Source organism: Prionailurus viverrinus, chromosome D4 (genome assembly GCF_022837055.1).
Source record: "Prionailurus viverrinus isolate Anna chromosome D4, UM_Priviv_1.0, whole genome shotgun sequence".
Lineage (NCBI taxonomy): Eukaryota > Metazoa > Chordata > Mammalia > Carnivora > Felidae > Prionailurus > Prionailurus viverrinus.
In genome coordinates this window covers 39,648,965-39,655,595 of record NC_062573.1, presented here as the reverse complement: position 1 = coordinate 39,655,595, position 6,631 = coordinate 39,648,965, and the positions used below count along the sequence as shown (strand labels likewise).

General features: G+C 39.7%; 1 pseudogene; it reads left to right on the top strand.

The window, feature by feature from the left end:
* The first annotated feature begins 2,512 nt into the window (after positions 1 to 2,512).
* On the top strand, positions 2,513 to 3,737 carry LOC125149863 (heterogeneous nuclear ribonucleoprotein A3-like; annotated as a pseudogene).
* Positions 3,738 to 6,631: the final 2,894 nt, after the last annotated feature.

The window sequence follows — 6,631 nt, the reverse complement described above, 5'->3', positions numbered from 1 at the left end:
GACAGAAAGGTTATTCACTTTACTCTGCAGGCACTTACACATTTGAAGCATAGCTGTTTCAGCCATCATCTAAAATAGCACTTCTCTAGGGGCGCCTGGGTGGCTCAGTCAGTTAAGCGTCCAACTCTTGATTTTGGCTCAGGTCATGGTTTCACAGTTTATGGGTTCAAGCCCCACATCAGGCTCTGTGCTGGCAATGAGAAGCCTGCTTGGGATTCTCTGTCTCCCTTTCTCTCTCTGCTTGTCTCCTTCTCTCTCTAAATTAAATAAATAAATAAATAAATAAATAAATAAATAAATAAATAAATAAATAGATAGATAGATAGATAGATAAATAGACATTTAAAAATAAAATAGCTCTTCTCAAAACCAGTCTTTGCTTTTTTTTTTTTTTCTTACAAGCTGTTTCAGAGTTACCTGAATGTCAGGGATTTGGTAAATGTATGTGTAGAAGACCCAATAAGGGGTGAACAAAACATGGAGGACTCAGTATCTGATTTCAGAAAATGGAAATGAAAAATAATATTTAATTTTAAAATACATGGATGTTTCCACAGTTCAGTATAAAGAGATGGAACAAAAGATGTATGTTGAGTTTTGTGCAAGCTCTTGGAAGGCATTCTTTGTATCAATAAAAATATGTAAGTGGTATTTGATTTAATTCTGGGTGCCAGATAATCATCACCTTTTTCTTCCCTTCCTCCCTTTTTCCTCCCCCCTTCCTCCTCCTTCTCCCTCCTCTTCTTCCTCTTCTTTTTCCTCCTCCTCCATCCTTTTCTTCTTCATACTCCTCCTCCTTTTCATCTTCCTTCTCCTCTTCCCCTCTTCCTGTTCTTTCTCCTTCTCCTCCTTGTTCTCTTCCTCCTCCTCCTCCTCCCCCTCTCCATCCCCTTCTCTCTCCCTCACCTACAGGTGGCCTAAAGTCTCCCTTGCTTCCTCTTCCTTTCTCCCCTCTAGTCTCTATAGTCCTTTGCCCATTCAATCTCCTACACATACAGTCCCACCTAATTTCTTCTCCGAGGACTGAACACAGGAATATTCTAATTTCCAACCCAAGTGGCAAAATCCTAATAGCATATACTCTACAAGAGGTGCTGGCAGTGTCACAGATATTCATTTTATCTCTCTCTCTTCATTTCATGTTACATCCATCCTAATTGTCACTACCAATACTGCCTCATGTCTCTAAATTTGGACTTTGGTTCAACTCTTCAGAGAATAAAACCTCCACTTTCTCCAGGGATGGAGGAAGGACAGTAGCCTCACTGATTGTGCCATGGAGGAGACCAAGAACCTAAGAGCATCTAATTCAGAGATTCTACTGATCTCTCCACTCCAGATACTGGCTGATGCACTGAGATTCAGCCTATTTCTTATTGCTTATCTACATTCTCATTCTGCCACCTCCTTTTAATTCATGAACATATGCAGACATACAGGTGTATATGTGCACATACATACACACACAGACAGTTAGGGTTCAGTCCATTTATTGTACTAAAACTATTGCCACTAATCTATCTGCTTTCTCTCTCCAAAAATTATATTTATTTCTTTTTTCTTTTACTCATCCAGTCTTTAATTCAACAAACATTTACTGATCATCCACTGTGAACTAAGATTTGAGCCCAGTGCTGAAGATACACATAAGCAAAACCAGAACCAGTCTGTCTTCCCCTTGGCAGTTATAATCTAAAAGGATAGGCAGATGGTTATTGAATAAATGTAAAATCACACTGCTTGATGCCTTTTACAAGTTGTGGATGCAGAGATCTATGGCCTTTTGAGGTTTTATAACATGATATTTGACTTGGGTGGTTAGGGAAGTAGTGAATGAGCTGTTATTTGAAGGAAGATTAGTTAAGAGTATTCCATAAAGGAAAGGGCTGATGCCAAAGGTGGGTAGTAGTGGTCTACTGATGGCAACTCCAGGGAAGAGATAAGAAGTAAGGAAGAGGGATAGGGTTAAAGTGGGGGTGGGTGTGGCACAGGGGTGGAGGACACCTACTATACTGTCAGATTAGATGGAGCATTTATGTGATGATTGCTGTTGAAAACAAGGGCGTTGAAGGAATCTGGACCATCCTCACACCATTTTTATGGAAAGGTTTCATGGGAAAGATTATTGTCCCTTTCACTTTAGTGTTATATATGTCCTTAGACCACATCTAGGATTCTGCTAGTTTTGAACATGGGTTCTTTTTTTTTTTTTTTCCAACGTTTATTTATTTTTGGGACAGAGAGAGACAGAGCATGAACGGGGGAGGGGCAGAGAGAGAGGGAGACACAGAATGGGAAACAGGCTCCAGGCTCCGAGCCATCAGCCCAGAGCCTGACGCGGGGCTCGAACTCACGGACAGCGAGATTGTGACCTGGCTGAAGTCCGACGCTTAACCGACTGCGCCACCCAGGCGCCTCATGAACATGGGTTCTTTTCTATAAAGTCACCTGAGTAAGTTCTATCTTAGATGTTGTAGAGTTATTTAAAACTTTATATATAGGTGATCTCAAAATGGAGGTAAGGTCACCCCAGCCCAACTTTGGGCATCACTGCTGTAGGTGGGGAAGGGAGGGCCATGATCCAAAGAAACGGGAGCAGTTGAAAAACTCTTTGTTGGTGACTTGAGCTACACATGATAGCTGGAGAGAATATTTTGAAAATGGGGCACACTTAGAGATTGTGTGGTGATGAGACCCCCCACCTCCCAAAAGTGTTCCAGGCTTTTTTTTTCTTTTTGCTTTTTTTGTTTCTTATTTTTTATAAAGAGGAGAATACTCCATTTTTAAAAAAAATGTTTATTTATTTTGTGAGAGAGAGGGAGAGAATTCCGAGCAGGCTCTGTGCTGCCAGTGCAGAGCCTAATGAGGCGCTCAACCTCATGACCTGAGCCAAAATCAGGAGTCAGATGCTTACCCAACTGAACAACCCAGACACCCTAGGGATTTTGGTTTTGTGACTTACTCTTGTGTGGAGGAGGTGGATGCAGCAATGTGTGCTGGGCCACACAAGGTTGTTGGACATGTAGTGGAACCGAAGATAACTGTTTCTAGAGAGGACTCTGTAAAACCTGGTATCCATCTAACAGTGAAGAAAATTTTCATTGGTGGGATTAAAGAAGATACAGAACCATATATTTTGAGAGACTACTTTGAAAACATATAGCAAGTAGTGAAACTGTAGAAGTTACAGAAGCCAGGCAGAGTGGAAAAAAGAGAGGATTTGCTGTTGTAATATTTGATGATCATGATACCATGGATAAAATTGTCATTTAGAAATACCACCCTATTAATGAGCATCATTGTGAAGTAAAAAAGGCCCTTTCTAAATAAGAAATGTAGTCAGCCGAATTGCAGAGAGGTCAAGGACGTGGATCTGGCAACTTTAGGGGTCATGGAGACCCACTTTGGAGGTGGTGGTGACTTTGGTGGAAGAGGAGACTATGGTGGTGGAGGTGGTGGCAGGAGAGGTAGTTACGGAGGTGGTGGCAACTATGGCAGTGGTCTTGGTTACAGTAGTAGAGAAGGCTATGATGGGGGTGGACCAGGATATGGAAACCAAGGTGGCAGATATGGTGGCGGTGGGCAGAGGATATAGCGATGGCAATGAAGGAGGAGAATTTGGAGGTAACTACGGTGGTGGTGGGAACTATAATGCTTTGGGGAATTATAGTAGACAACAGCAATCCAATTATGGACTTGTGAAGGGGGGCAGTTGCGTCAGAAGAAAAGTGTTATAGTTCTCAGCAGGAGAGAGAGTTAAGAGTTGTCAGTAAAGCTGCTGGTGACTTGGAGATTGTCGTCCCCAGTGCATTAGAGGAACTGTAGAAATCTGCCACAGGAGGAACAATGATCCACATACTCAGAGAAGTGACTGTACCTTAAACAGGAATCCCTTCTTGTCCAGGACTGTCCTAGCCACATTCTGCAAAAAGTGCAACTATGAATTAGTGCAGTGTGGTGTCAATTAGATGTGTGTTCCTGATGTAGCTTTTCCTTTTTCTTTTTGTTACATCTTTTCATGACATCTCATTGTCCTGTAAATTGTGGTAGCTGTACCAGGAATAAAAAAATTAAGGAATTTTTACCTAAAAGAGAAAATAAAATAAAGTTTTATATATAGGATGTTTCACGTCACAAAAAGCCTTGGGACTTAAATGCTTGCCATCTTAAATGATTGGAACATGATGTGTTCAAGAATCGCTTGGTCGTAGAGCTCAGAATCAGAGCTACTGAGTAAAAGCTTCAGGGAGAACAGCTTACTCTGAACATAAACAGGAACAAAACAGACAGGAACACCTTGCCATTGACGTTCAGACTCTTAAAATGGAATTGAGTGGCTCAGAATAAATATCCCATAAAAGGAAATACCAGGGTAAAGAATCATTGCATGGGGCATATTTTATGCATTTTGTGTGGGGTCATGAAGTAGGAAATATTAATACAATAGATGTAAGTTGAACCAGAAAAATTCAAAGATAATCCACTTCTTTGATTCTATAAATGGAACCTGTTTAACTATTTTGGTGCTCTAGTTCAATTCCTAGCCACTTAAAAAATCACCACCTTTCTTTGCTAGCAGCCTAGGCAATTCCTTTGCCTGAGGCTTAAGATTTGAATGAACTGGATGTTGGTTTTTTTTTTTTTAATGTGAAATATGTTTTTGATTTGTAAATGAACTCAGGCACAGCAATGGACATTGAAATTATTATTTTTTAAATGAAATAAAAATAGAGCTGACAGCTAAAGAACTTTCACAGCAGTTATTATTATGTGTTATTATTAGCAGCAGCATGTGGTGACATTTTAGGCTCCAAATCCACAGAAATATATCCTAGATCATGGGTATTCCAGATGCTAGGGGGAAGAAAACAGAAATGCTGCTGTCTGGCTTTACATGACAGAACTTTTTGAAAATGAAACAAGAAATCTGATAATTTTCTACTAGGCAGTGGAGACTGATTTATCTCTATCCCTAGGGGTTGAAAGGTTAACAATGGGATTTTTCGACAAATGTAGATATCAGCCACCAAGAACACTACTCAGAATATGCTGAGGAATGTCTTTGACTCCTTAAGCTGTATGAAATCTGTCACATTATTAGTGACTTACTGGAAAAATATATTGTATTTTATGGATTTAGTCAGCATGGAACCCCCTAAAACACAGCTTTGAATAAAAGTGAAAACTTGATGTGGTGTGGCCTCTTCTCCAACTAGTACAAACAAACTTCTAGACTTTCTCGAAGAAGTTTTCTAATTTGGGTACTCAAATTTCTCTTAGCAGAAATTGGGACATTGACATTCTGTAGGTGGATAGGCAGCATATTATAGTCATTAGAAATGTGGATTTAGAATCAAATTCTGCTGCATTTGAGTCTCTATAACTCTGTTCCTCCCTAGATGTGCTTTCCTGGGAAGTTCATCATCTCTGAAATTCTTCTCTTCATCTCTTCATAAAATTCTCATCATCTCTAAAATTTGCTTTCCTCATCTGAAAAATGTAATAATAGTCACCCATATCTCATAGAGGTGTTGTAAGGATTTAATTATGGAGCATCACATCAAGCACTCAGATATATGTCTGACGATGTATGTAGCTGGCAAGTCAAAAAAAACACAACTTATACTATACTGGACCCTAAATCATGGGGAAAGCTCATGTTCTGGGTCTGATACACCTACCTGAATTTGAACTCTGACTTCATCTGTAATGAATTTTGTTACTAAGTCATGTTCTTAGTATAGTAGCTGACCCAGAGCACATCAACATATTATCTATTTATTTTTATTTAAAAAAATTTATACCAATTAGTGCCATGCCATTTGGATTATGAAATCCTTTAAAAATTGACTAAAAGGAAATTAGTTATATCACATGAAAATTTTGTGTGGCTGTGACAGATATTCCCCCAAAGAGTGACTTAAACAATTAGTATCTTTATTTTCTGTCACAGGATGAAGATTTGAATGTAGGGTATTTAGGGGTAGCTGTGGCTCCATGATGCAATCAGGGTCTCAGAGTCTTTGTAAAATCCCGTCAGCCATCCTTAGGATGTAGTTATGCCCCTTGTGGTCACAGGTGTCTGCTCCACCTTTATGTTCAGATGCTGGTCAGGAAGTGGCAGGGCACAGAAAAAAGGCATATGCTGTGTCTCTCAGCCATATAAATCCTACCAGACAACTTGCTTTTACTTGTCATTGGTCAAAGCCAGGTCACTTACTCCTTATTTATCTGGATTCTGGGAAACAAGAGTTTTATTGAATAAAATGCCACCACTATCAAATTGGATTTTTTTATTGAGATGGATGATATGGAAGAGACCAGTGGACATTGGGAAGGCATCTAGTAATCTTAGACAAGATAAATAAAAATTCTGCTGACATGCCTACTCCCTCACACATGATCACATTTAATCCTCCAATCTAAACAAAACAAACCTAGTAGCCATACCTTATAGGCTTATTTTCAGATGTGTCTGGGAACTTGATATGTCCCAATGCTGGGAATAGAAACCACATTTGTCTGGCTTCAGGGCCTATAATCGTTGCACTGCACCACACTGTTTCCCCTGCAATGCTTTCTCTGATCTGGTAGCAGATCATTAAAGAACTGTGCTTGATCCTCATCATTT